Below are 12389 nucleotides of genomic sequence, written 5' to 3'. Positions count from 1 at the left end.
TTTAAAACCGTGGCTCTCTGTCAGACATAACACCTATAAGAGTGTTTCAAAATCAGCCATTTCTAGTGAACGTGAAAAATATTGTCCTCTATTTAAAATGGGCAAGGTGCGTGGCAAAGGATGGGGAAGTGTACGTGATGGTGTATGCAGAGGCCAAGGCCGATGAGGTGGGCAAGCTGAAATTGGGCCACAACAAACACCCACACCTTGTTGCCGGATCTACCTGTCCCAATTGCTAGGGGGCGGCAGCACACCACTTTTGAACCCAGAACAATGTCAAAATGTTGTTGGTTGGATACCAGATAATGCTTCCAGTCACTTTCCCACCACCACCACCCTGTCTTCTACACGGTCAAGTCTAACTAGCCGTGAGCCTGGACCAAATATTCCTCACCCTGATCCTCCTTCCTCCCACCATGCCGAGTGCCCGGAGACAACTGATCCTACAATTGGACACTCAGAAGAGCTGTTCACTTTTCCATTTGTAGATTCGGGCCTCTCGCTCGGCCAGCTTCAAGCGAGCCAAGAGGAGAAGGCGTGTAGTGATGCCAAAATATTTGATCTGCCACGGTCACATGAAGGCAATAGTGGGAAAGTGCAATTACTGTTGCAAGAGGAGGATGATAATGATGATGATGAGACACAATTGCCAGATAGTCAGGAAGAGGACCAGGGAGCGGAAGTGGAAGACGAGGTGGTGGATGATAAAGTAACTGACCCAACCTGGCAGGGGGACATCCAGAGCGAGGACTGCAGCACACAGGGGGAGAGAGGCAAAGCACCACAATAGGCAGGAAGAAGCAGTGTGGTGGCTGCAGACACAAGGCGGGAAAACGTTCCCCGTAAAGCCAACATGACGGAAGTTGCCAGTACAACTGTTAGGTCTGCCCGAGTCTGGTTGTTTTTTAAAGACTCTGCAGATAACCCCCAAAAGGCCATTTGCACCACGTGCCAGGCCAGCATCAGCAGGTATAGTAAAACTAGCAACCTGACCATCACCAGCATGATCTGGCAAATGGCAGCAAAGCACCCTACTAAGTGGGCTGAATCCCAGGGTCCAGAAACAGTGTCTGTGGGTGACACCACTGCTTCTTCCGCTGTTGTGCACGCCATTCCCCTGTCCATGGCGCATGCGAAGATGCCTCCCACCCTGCACGTGTCCGTGCACACACTCAACTAGCACCATCAGCAAGCACGTCCACTTCCTTGTCCCAGCACAGCGTTTAGTTGTCTCCACCCCAGACCTTGGAACGCAAGTGCATATACGCTGCCAATGCCACACAGGCTACACTACTAAATTCACACATTTCGTGAATGCTTGCGCTCGAAATGTTACCTTTTAGGCTCGTGGAGATGGAAGCTTTCTGCAACTTGATGGCGCTAGCCATCCCTCAGTACTTGGTCCCCAGGCACCACTATTTTTCCCGGTGTGCCTTCCCCACATTACAGGAGCACGTGTCCCACAATATTAGCCGTGCGCTCAACAACGCAGTTACTGGGAAAGTCCACCTAACCACGGACATGTGGACAAGTGATTGTGGGCAGGGACGGTATATCTCGCTGATGGCACACTGGGTTAATATAGTGGAAGACGGGACCCAGTCGAACCTTGGGACGGAACACATCCTCACGACGCCGAGAATTGCGGACCCTGGGTCAATCAGGGTTGCCCCTAAATTCTACAGCTCCTGCACCTCCTCCTCCTCTTCTGCTTCCATCTCCAAAATGAGCACTCAGGCAGAAGCTGGAGTCACTGCAGCAATGCCTCGGCCAAGTGGCAACAGGCTGTGTTGAAGTTAATATGCTTAGGTGACTAACCGCACAATGCTAAAGAGTTGTGGACACCACTGAACCTAGAGCCAGGCATGGTCATGTCGTATCTGACAATGGCCGGAACCTGGTGGCAGTTCTGAAGCGAGGCAAGCTCACACACGTACCATGCCTGGCCCATGTGCTTAACCTCGTGGTTCAGCTATTTCTCAAAACCTACCCAGATGTGTTGCATCTGCTTGTCAAAGTACGCCACATGTGTGCCCATTTTAGAGAGTCAGCTACAGCTTCCGCCGCCCTTGCCGTGCTTCAGCAGCGTTTGCAGCTTCCAGCTCATTGACTGGTGTGCGATGTCCCCACATGTTGGAACTCAAGATTGCAGATGTTGGGAAGGATTTGTGAGCAGAAGAGTACAGTTGCTGACTACCAGCATCAACACGGCCGTCGGTATTCAGGTCAGACTCCACACATAAGTCCTCAGGATTGGACATGGATGTCAGACATCTGTACCATACTCCAAAACTTTGAGGACTCCACCAAGATGGTGAGCGGCGACGACGCTATAATTAGCAGCACCATGCCACTTCTCTGTCTTCTGAAACGCTCTCTGCTCACAATTAAAGAGGATGCATTGCAGGCGGAGCATGATGAGATGGAGCAAGAAACCATACAGGGTGATTCCACACAGCCCAGCCTCATCTCATTACAACGTGGTTTGGATGACAATGAGGAAGAGGAGGAAGAACAGGAGTTAGTTTCCTGTGCTATAGACGGTACTACCTGCACAACTGTCATACTGTCTGTTCAGCGTGGTTTGCCTGAGGACAGGGAGGATGAGGAAGAGGAGGAGGATGAGGAGAGCATGGTCAGTCATCCTCTTGGTCAGGACACGGAAGTCTTGCCTCTTTGCAGTCTGGCACACATGGCTGAGTTTATGTTACGCTGCCTTTCCCATGACCCTCTTGTTGTCCAAATTTTGGGTGACAGTCATTACTGCTTGGTGAAGCTCCTAGACCCGTGCTACAGGGAGAACTTTATGTCTCTTATTCCTTTGCAGGACAGGCCTAATAAAATGGGGTAGTATAAGAATGCCCTTGTTGCGGAATTATTAAAAAAAGGACCATCTGAAAACGCTGGCGGCAGAGGTCACAGTTTGTTGGACAACCATGGAGTACAGGCATGAGAGACACAAATGCAATCTAGCAGAAGCAGAGGAACACTGTCAAAGTTCTGGGACGGTTTTCTCAGACCCTCCCATCGCATAGGACCTGAGGCGCGGGGTACTCTTTCAAGGAAGGAAAAGTTTCCGAAAATGCTGAGGGAGTACCTTGCCGACTGTACCAACGTCCTCCGTGATTCCTCTGTGCCTTATAATTATTGGGTATCCAAGCTAGACACATGGCATGAACTGGCTCTGTACGCCTTGGAGATCCTGGCCTGCCCTGCCGCTAGCGTTTTGTCACAGGGGGTTTTTAGTGCCTTTGGTGGAATTATAACTGATAGGTGCATCCGCCTGTCAACTGAAAATGCTGACAGGCTGACTCTTATAAAAGTGAACATGGACTGGATTGGGCCAGACTTCTCAACACCATCGAATGATAGCACCGGAAAATAAACTCAAATACAGTATCTTATTTTTGGGAGGTCTAACTCTATTCGCATGCACCTCTGTCTTTACACACAGAAATGGGTATAAGCTTCCTGACTTTGTCTATTTGCTCTTGTCCTCCTCCTTCTCCTCATCCACCACCACCAGATCACCACAATATCTATAATATCAACATATATACTTCTCTTGCAAGAGACATTGGAGTTCCTCCAAATTTTTGGCATCCGTTGCATTCACTACATAGCTAAACAGTATGGGAGACACATTTCCTAAAAATGGGAACATTGTTTTCAGGAAGCCCTCCGACCTCTACGTCTCTGGCTAGGGACATTGGAGTTCCTCCATATTTTTGGCAGCCATTGCATTCACTGCATAGGCAAGCAGTATGGGAGACCCACTTCCTAAAAATGGGAACATGTGGTTACTCTGGCCCACCTCTATGTGTCTTTAAATTGGTATTGGGTTTTTTCCCAAATTTTGGCAGCCCTTGTAGTCACTGCATGGGCAGTACCACAATAGGAGACCCACTCCCTTTTAATGGGAACATATTTTTTACTGAGGCCCTCTTCTATGTCTCTTCAAAGGGGTATTGGGGTGCATCCACATTTTTGGCAGTCCTTGCAGTCACTGCATATGCAGTAACAGTATTGGAGACCCACTCTTTAATAATGGGAACAACAAAGCATAGCTGACTGCTGGCCCTTTAAGAATAGTAAGGGCCACCTGATGGCCCTATAAAAATAGTGTTTGTGAATTTCAGAGTACCTCCTTCTTAAATGAAACAGGATGTGCTGATGATGTCTCACACACCACATGGCCAGACAAGGTAGTAAAATGTTAAGATGAAATTTCCTGGTAAATGCATTTTTCACCATTGAAAGCAATGCAAATGTGCAAAAACGCATCAAAAACGCTACATGTGAACATAGCCCAAGGTGTGGAGGAGCATTTTCGTTTTTGGTTATTTATTTTGCCTTACATAAAAGTCATTACCCTGGAAAGGATGTTCCTTAACATTTTTCACAGGAAAATCTATTTTGGTTTCGTTTTTGTATGTTTCATTGTGAGTCCGTAAAAGTAGCATAATACCTCTGACAACATTGTTGACAGCAGTGACCTGGGAGTCAATTTGACTTAGACCACATCATGCATGTGTTTCAGTTAAGTGTTTTGAACTAATTATGATCACAATTGAGGATATACAAAAATATCTTCAGGATGCGTGGAATAATAAATTTATAATACACCATTGAGCTATATTTTGTCTGCCTAATCTTACACACTGTTGACTTTGTACTCATTCTCCTACATTGGCCAAATTAATGCCCTATCTAGAAATCCCTTTGACAAAAGAGGAGTTGTCTCTCCTTAATTGTTGGAATATGACATAACTGGATTTAGGGGGATATTTGAGAAACATGGCAATGGAATAATGTACAAAATGTATTAAAAAATGACCAACTTTATTAATTAAGTAGGTTACAAGAAGTTAAAATCATTGTTTTAAAAGGTGACTAGCATGCTAAAAACAATGGAAGGAGGGAAGTTAGTCAGGATGGGGGCACTTGAAGTTTGTCCTGGTTGAGAGGCAGTTATGAGCTTCCTGGAGGGTCTGTGGATGACCAAGTCGGAGGGTCCCCCTTATGTGGAGAGAGGAGAGGATTTGTTTAGTGACAGGTTTCAGAGGATGCCTTCATGAATCATTAGGATATCAAGTTACCTGTTTTGATGTGTAGGAGGGTTTAGGGGGGGTTCCGGTCAGGTGTGGGTTATCCAGATTCAGGTTAGACTGTAAAGGAAGGAGAGTCGGTTTTACTTCAGTCACGGGAGAGCCTAGTTGCCGAGAGGGAGAGGGGGTTTATGTACCTGTAGTGGTTGATTGTAGTTGGAAGATTTTGATGCAGAAAAGGGGACTGCTTCCACTTGTAGGGTGAAGGCAATCACCTGTATTGAGTGACAAAAGGAGCAGGGAAAAAGATCAATAGGAAATGGCGGTATTTTATAACGAGTACTGCTAAAGAGCAGTGGTAAGATATACCTGTACAAGTCGAGTCACTTATTAGTTGATGACTGGTGCTGTTTAGGGAGAGACCCACATTTATTAGTTGCAAGGTGCTAGACACTGGTTGGTATATACGTGGACCCAGGAGTAGCTAAAGCAGATAGGTTCCTTGATGGAATGGAGCGGGGTAAAATTCCTGCAGCACTAGTAAAAGATGGCTTGTCTTGGTTTATGCTTAGAAGTACGGGGAGTCCCCTAACTGCTGTTGCTTGAATCCTTGCGTGGATCAGAGAAAGAAAAGCTTGATCACAGTGTGCATAAACTATTCCAGGATGCTGCACATGTTCTGGCAGGTTGGCACAATGACTTACGGTTCAGTAGAAATCTTCTCGTCAGTTGTGGACATCTATTGTCAGTGGACCTGAATGGCTGCCGGTCCGAGTGGGAGAAGTTGCTTCCTCCGCTATGAGGATGGATGCTGGTAGCATGGTGCAGAGAGGGGATGGGCAGGGTCCCAGCCGGAAACCCACCGCTCTCATCAGTCTCCGTGTGTCAGCACTTATCGGTGCAGTGAAGGACCTGCGCGCTTGTGCACAATGGCCGCTTGAGGACCTGCGTGACGTCACGTCAAGTGGGTGAGTACCGGTACGGTGGCCTAGGAAGATCAGAAAGGCTGACGCGTTTCGGAAACTCCAGTTTCCTTCTTCAGAGGTGATCCCTAGGCACTTGTGGGTCCTTTTTTATAGGTCTATAGATGGGAGTGTACCAATGGATAGGAAGCTGTCGCAGTTTGAGAGCTGTCAATCTTCATTCAACTATACCAGCGCAAGTTGTTTTATATTTTTAAACCTTGAAAGCTTCACACAACCATGGTAGTTGTCCCTTCTTGCAGCCGGCATAGGGCATACCCATTAGTACCACCATTCTATTGAATTATTTAATGTACAAAAGGGCTTATAAATTTGGGAAAATACGCATAAATAGAGTAGTGAGTTTCTCTGACCAAGGAAAGATCAAGCAGGAAAATAGGGGATGTATCCATGGTTCACAATGCACAATGAGATATTTACCTAAAGACTCATGGACAAGGGCATTATTGGTTTCCTGAGGAAATGAAATACAATATGAAAAGGTGGGATCTCAGATGAGGGGGACTATACATACTATACTCCTATTTCTACTCTTACAGTTGATTCTAACACACAATTGTTTTAGACTATATTACAGCTTCACATTTAGAATTGGTTAAAATAGTAAGGCCAGCCTACTCCTGCAATATTGCCCCATATGGAATTATGCAGGTAATACCTGATATAGATCAAATGAGGAACCTGAAAAAAAGCAAATTTACAAGAAGACAAATTCTGAATGGCCCAGTTGGATACAAAGGATAAATCCAGCTAAGTGGTTTAAGTGTATTGTTAGTTAGTTTTCATGAATATTACAACTGGTAGCATAAGTACTTGCTTATTAGTTTTAAATATACAGTATTTACTTATTACGCAGGTATGAATTGTGCTATTTGCTTCTATTTAAGAAATGCTCAATTTTATTGCACAATATGACTGTATTCAAGAAGGCTATACATAAACAAGCTCTTCAGAACTCTTTGAAGAGTGTTGGAAATCACAAGTCGTGCATTTCTTCTCTTCTCACTGGCTGTAAGCTGAATCACAGAAACTTTTAAAGGTGAAATTAAGACTGGTCTAACAGAAACCACACATTGCTCTTACCCTACTAATAATACTTTTTTTGGGCTTACTAAAGAGATTTTTTTTTAATTACAAATATGAGTAAACTAATGAGTCTTACTCTTAAATAGTGTTGAGCGAACATGCTCGACACTGCTCGGTACTCGACCGAGCATCACGCTACTCGGGATGTTCGGCGAGCACCGAGCATTTCCGGGTTACTCGGGCGGGAGCTCGGGTCTCCGCCCTGCATGTTTGGCGCTCTTTACAGAGCCAATGAACATGCAGGGATTTCCAGCCAGTCACTGTCATGCTGCAGCCATGTTGGTTGTAGGCATTACAGTGATTGGCTGGCCGCACAGCGTCACCTCGAGTATTTAAAACCGGGCGCCGCCATCTTGGACACAGTCGCTCCGGATTAGACAGTGTAGGGACAGCGCTGCTGATTTAGGGAGAGATATAAACTGCGAAATAGTTAGTGTAGGGTCTGTAAAGGCTGCCAGAACAAACAAACAGTCCTGTTCAGGACTAATATCCATCCCAGATACCAGGCAGGCAGGCTGTATAGGAGACACAGTGGTTATACCAGCAAACGCTGCATTACAGTCCTGTGTGCTCCTGTTGCTGAAATTGCTGGACTTAGCACCAGGTGTCGGGAGCCAGGAAAAATCCATTTTTTTTCATCTAAATCCTCCTTTTTTTTCCTCCTTCACACTGTACAAATACCCGTCTTATTAACCATTTGGGGTGTCCCCTCCCCCCAAAAAAAAGCGTGTCTCCGATTTTTCAGACTCAAATATAACTGTTGAAAATAGTCTGGCGTAGGCTAGAGAAACAGAAGTGTTGTTTTGCACTTCCAAGGTTTAAACCTCAGTATTATCCATTTTGGGCCATTTGTATCTAAAAAAAAAAAGCAGTTTGAGTGTGTCGCTCACTGTTCAGCCGCAAATATCTCTATTTAAAAAAGTGTGGTATACCCCAGTAAACAATAACTGTGGTTTCGCCATCCCACGGTAAAAAATCTCAATTATTCAGGTTTTGGTATATTTTCCGCAAAGAAAAACAGTAGTGTCTCCTGACTGTTGTGACACAAAAATATATCTGTTGAAAATAGTCTTGTGTAGGCCCGACATCCCAGTGTGATTTCGTAGTTCCAGGGGTCAAATCGCTGTACTATCCAATTTTGGGCCTTTGGTATCTAAAAAAAAAAGCAGTTTGAGTGTGTCGCTCACTGTTCAGCCACAAATATCTCTATTTAAAAAAGTGTGGTATACCCCAGTAAACAATAACTGTGGTTTTCCTCTTCCACGGTTCTAATCTGCTTTTTATTACCCTTTTTCCATTGATAGTGCAAGTGTAAGCTATTTTACTTCATTTACAATGGGCAAGGCGCGTGGCAAGGGATGTGGAAGTGGACGTTCTGGTGATGGTTCGTGCAGAGGACGGTGCCGTGGCCAAGGTGAAAATGTGCCACAACCAACAGCCACATATTCTCGCTCCCACTTCTTGACTGAATTACTAGGGAAGCACAGAACACCACCAGTATTGAGAACTGATCAGTGTGAACAGGTTATTAATTGGATAGCAGATAATACTTCCAGTTACCTGGGCACCACCACCTCCGGTCTGTCTTCCACACGGTCAACTCTTAGTAGCCGTGAGTCTCGACCGCATACTCCTCCTCACCCTGATGCTCTTTCCTCCCACCATGCAGAGTGTCGTCAGACAGCAAGTGATCCCACACTTGGACACACTGAAGAGCTGTTCACTGGTCCATTTCCATATTTGGGCCCCTCGCCTGATACGCTTGAAGTGGTGGAAGAGGAGGTCCCATGTTGCGATGCCCAAATATTTGAACAGCCACGGCCACAGGAAGTCGACGTTGTCAATCTGTCACAAGAGGTGGACGATGACGAGACACAATTGCCAGGAAGGGAGGAGGATGATCGTGGTGCGCAAGTGGAAGAGGAGGAGGTGGTGGATGATCTAGTAACTGACCCAACGTGGAAGGAGGACATGCAGAGTGAGGCCAGCAGCACACAGGGGGAGGGAGGCAGAGTACCCCAACAGGCTGGAAGAAGCAGTGTGGTGGCCGCAGACAGAAGGCAGGCAACCGTTCCCCGTAACACCAACACGAGGGACGTTGCCAGTATAAGCGGTAGGTCTTACAGAGTGTGGAATTTTTTTAAAGACTCTGCTGATATGGCCTTTTTGGGGTTATTTTCCACCTGCCATGCCAGCATCAGCAGGGGTGACAAAACTACCAGCCTGACCACCACCAGCATGATCAGGCACATGGCAGCAAAGCACCCGACTTTGTGGGGCGAAACCCAGGGTCCACGATCAGTGTCAGCGGGTGTCACCACTGCTTCTTCCACTGTTGTGCGTGCAATAGAACCCCCTGTTGTGTGTGCAAGGCAATCCCCTGTCCATACTGCATGTAAAGATGCCCCCTCCTCTCAGTCTTCACTTGTTATGGCTGTTTCTTGAGAAACAGCATCAACGTCCACGTCCCACCGCAGCGTTCAATTGTCCATATCCCAGAGCTTTGAACGAAAGCAGAAATTCGCAGCTAACACCCCACAGGCCACAGTCCTAAATTCGCACATTTCACGACTGCTTGCGTTGGAAATGCTGCCTTTTAGGCTGGTGGAGATGGAATCCTTCCGCAATCTTATGGCGGTGGCCGTCCCTCGGTACTCGGTCCCCAGCCGACACTATTTTGCCCGGTGTGCCATCCCCGCACTACACAAGCACGTGTCCCAAAGCATCTGCCGTGCCCTCAACAACGCAGTTACTGGGAGAGTCCACCTGACAACGGACACATGGACAAGTGCTTGTGGCCAGGGACGGTACATCTCTCTGACGGCACACTGGGTAAACATAGTGGAAGCCGGGACCCAGTCGGACCTTGGGACGGAACACATCCTCCCCACACTGAGGATTGCGGGCCCTATGTCAGTCAGAGTTGCCCCCACAGTGTAGAGCTCCTTCGCATCCTCCTCCTCCTCATGTTCAGCCTCCATCTCAGATATCACCACATCAGTTACAACCTGGAAGCATTGCAGTACTGCCTCCGTCAAGCGGCAACAGGCTGTGCTGAAACTCATAAGCTTAGGTGATAAACCTCACAATGCTGGTGAGTTGTGGACAGCTGTGAAAGAGCAGGCAGATCTGTGGCTGAGACCACTGAACCTACATCCCGGCATGGTCGTGTGTGACAATGGCCGTAACCTGGTGGCGGCTCTGAGGCAAGGTGAGATCACACACGTACCATGCCTGGCTCATGTGCTTAACCTCGTGGTTCAGCGGTTTCTTAAATCGTACCCCAAGTTGCCAGATCTGCTCGAGAAAGTACGCTGCCTGTCAGCTCATTTTCGCAAGTCGGCTACAGCATCCGCCGCCCTTGCTGTGTTGCAGCAGCATTAGCAGCTTCCAGCACACCGACTGATGTGTGATGTCCCCACACGTTGGAACTCTACCCTCCACATGTTGCAAAGGATTTGTGAGCAGAAGAGAGCAGTCGTGGAGTACCAGCTGCAACAAGGCCGTCGATATTCAGGTCAGACTCCATACATAAGACCTCAGGAGTGGACCTAGATGTCTGACATATGTACCATCCTGACAAACTTGGAGGAGGCCACCAAGATGGTGAGTGGCGATGACGCCATCATTAGTGTCAGCATCCCACTTGTCTGTCTTTTGCAACGCTCTCTGCAGCGAATTAAAGAGGAGGCATTGCAGCCAGAATATGATGAGATTGATCAAGAAGCCGTAGCGGGCGATTACACACAGCCCAGCCTCATCTCATCCCAACGTGCAATGGGGGACAATGAGGGAGAGGAGGAGGAGGAGGAGGAGGAGGAGGAGGAGGAGGAGGAGGAGGAGGAGGAAAAACAGGAGCTGTTATCATGCATTGTAGACAGTAGTACCTGTACAAGTGTCATACCGTCGGTTCAGCGTGGGTGGCCTGAGGACAGGGGGAGGAGGAAGAGGAGGAGGAGGAGAGCATGGTCAGTCGTCATCTTGGTGAGGACACGGAAATCTTGCCCGTTACCAGTCTGGTACGCATGACTGACTTTATGTTATGCTGCCTTAACCGTGACACTTGTAGACTCCCGCTACAAGGAGAACTTTAACTCTCTTATTCCTGAGGTGGAGAGGTCTACAAAAATGGGGCAGTACCAGAAGGCCCTTGCTGCAGAACTCTTAAAAAAATTCCCATCTGAACACGCTAGCGGCAGAGGTCACAGTTCGTTGCCCAACCAAGGCGTACAGGCGAGAGAGATGCAACTCCAATCCAGCAGAGGCAGGGGAACACTGTCAACGTTCTGGGACAGTTTTCTGACACCCGCCCAGCTTACAGGCCCTGAGGCGCGGGGTACTCTCACAAGGAGTGGAAAGTTTCAAAAGATGGTGAGGGAGTACCTTGCCGACCGTACCAGCGGAATGAACTCGCTCTGTACGCCTTGGAGGTCCTGGCCTGCCCTGCTGCTAGCGTGTTATCGGAGCGTGTTTTTAGTGCCGCTGGGGGAATTATAACTGATAAGCGCACTCGCCTGTCAACTGACAATGCTGACAAGCTGACCCTTATCAAAATGAACAAGGACTGGATTGGGCCAGACTTCTCATCACCACCAAATGACAGCAGAGTAACATAAAGCAAAATCCACTGTGTTATTTCGGGAGGTGTATTCACATGCACCGCTTCACACCCACACATAGGTATACGCTTACTCATTTCGGCTGTTTTATCTTCTTCTCCTTATCCTCAGCCTCCACCACCACTATATCACCAGGGTGCCAGCATTGCAAGTTCCTCCGTCCTTATTTTTGGCAGCTTTTGCTTGCAAGGCATAAGCAAATACTATGGGAGACCCACTCCCCAATAATGGGACTTATGTTTGTAATATGCTGTACTGCATGGCTCTTCTAAGGGGCATTGCAAGTTGCTCCGTCCTAATTTTTGGCAGCTTTTACTTGCAAGGCATAAGCAAATACTATGGGAGACCCACTCCCCAATAATGGGACTTATGTTTGTAATATGCTGTACTGCATGTGACGCGCCCCCTGGGCCATGTGTACACATGTGTGGGATACCCGGTGCCGGGTCTCTGGGGTCTGTAGGCTCCGTGGCGGTGACCCGGTCCCGTGGCCCAGGCTGGTCAAACCAGTGGCAGTCTTTCTTAGGTTTTGAGGTTAATTGTCCGACTGCGCTACCCGTGGATTGCGGTCAGGGAGTACCACCGCTGAGAGGCAGACCGCTGAGGCTGGTGTGTGCGCAGCAGAGAATGGGATAACTCCCCACGGGAGGAGT

At 47.7% G+C, this 12389-nt stretch overlaps 1 long non-coding RNA gene across 2 annotated transcripts in view; it reads right to left on the bottom strand.

Moving 5' to 3' along the window:
- Positions 1 to 4823: 4823 nt before the first annotated feature.
- The window catches only part of LOC141160958 (uncharacterized), a 29979-nt gene continuing 22413 nt past the window's right edge, over positions 4824 to 12389 (bottom strand). For both annotated transcript variants that reach the window (XR_012250597.1, XR_012250596.1), the window contains 3 exons: positions 5246 to 5323; positions 5100 to 5168; positions 4824 to 5019 (listed from right to left, as the gene is read on the bottom strand). This is a non-coding gene — a long non-coding RNA (uncharacterized lncRNA). The remainder of the gene's footprint in view (positions 5020 to 5099; positions 5169 to 5245; positions 5324 to 12389) is intronic.

Source organism: Phyllobates terribilis, unplaced genomic scaffold (genome assembly GCF_046119375.1).
Source record: "Phyllobates terribilis strain yellow unplaced genomic scaffold, ASM4611937v1 Scaffold_9__5_contigs__length_417890890, whole genome shotgun sequence".
Lineage (NCBI taxonomy): Eukaryota > Metazoa > Chordata > Amphibia > Anura > Dendrobatidae > Phyllobates > Phyllobates terribilis.
Note: the sequence above shows the minus strand (reverse complement) of the source record. Positions and strands in the feature narration are given on the sequence as shown.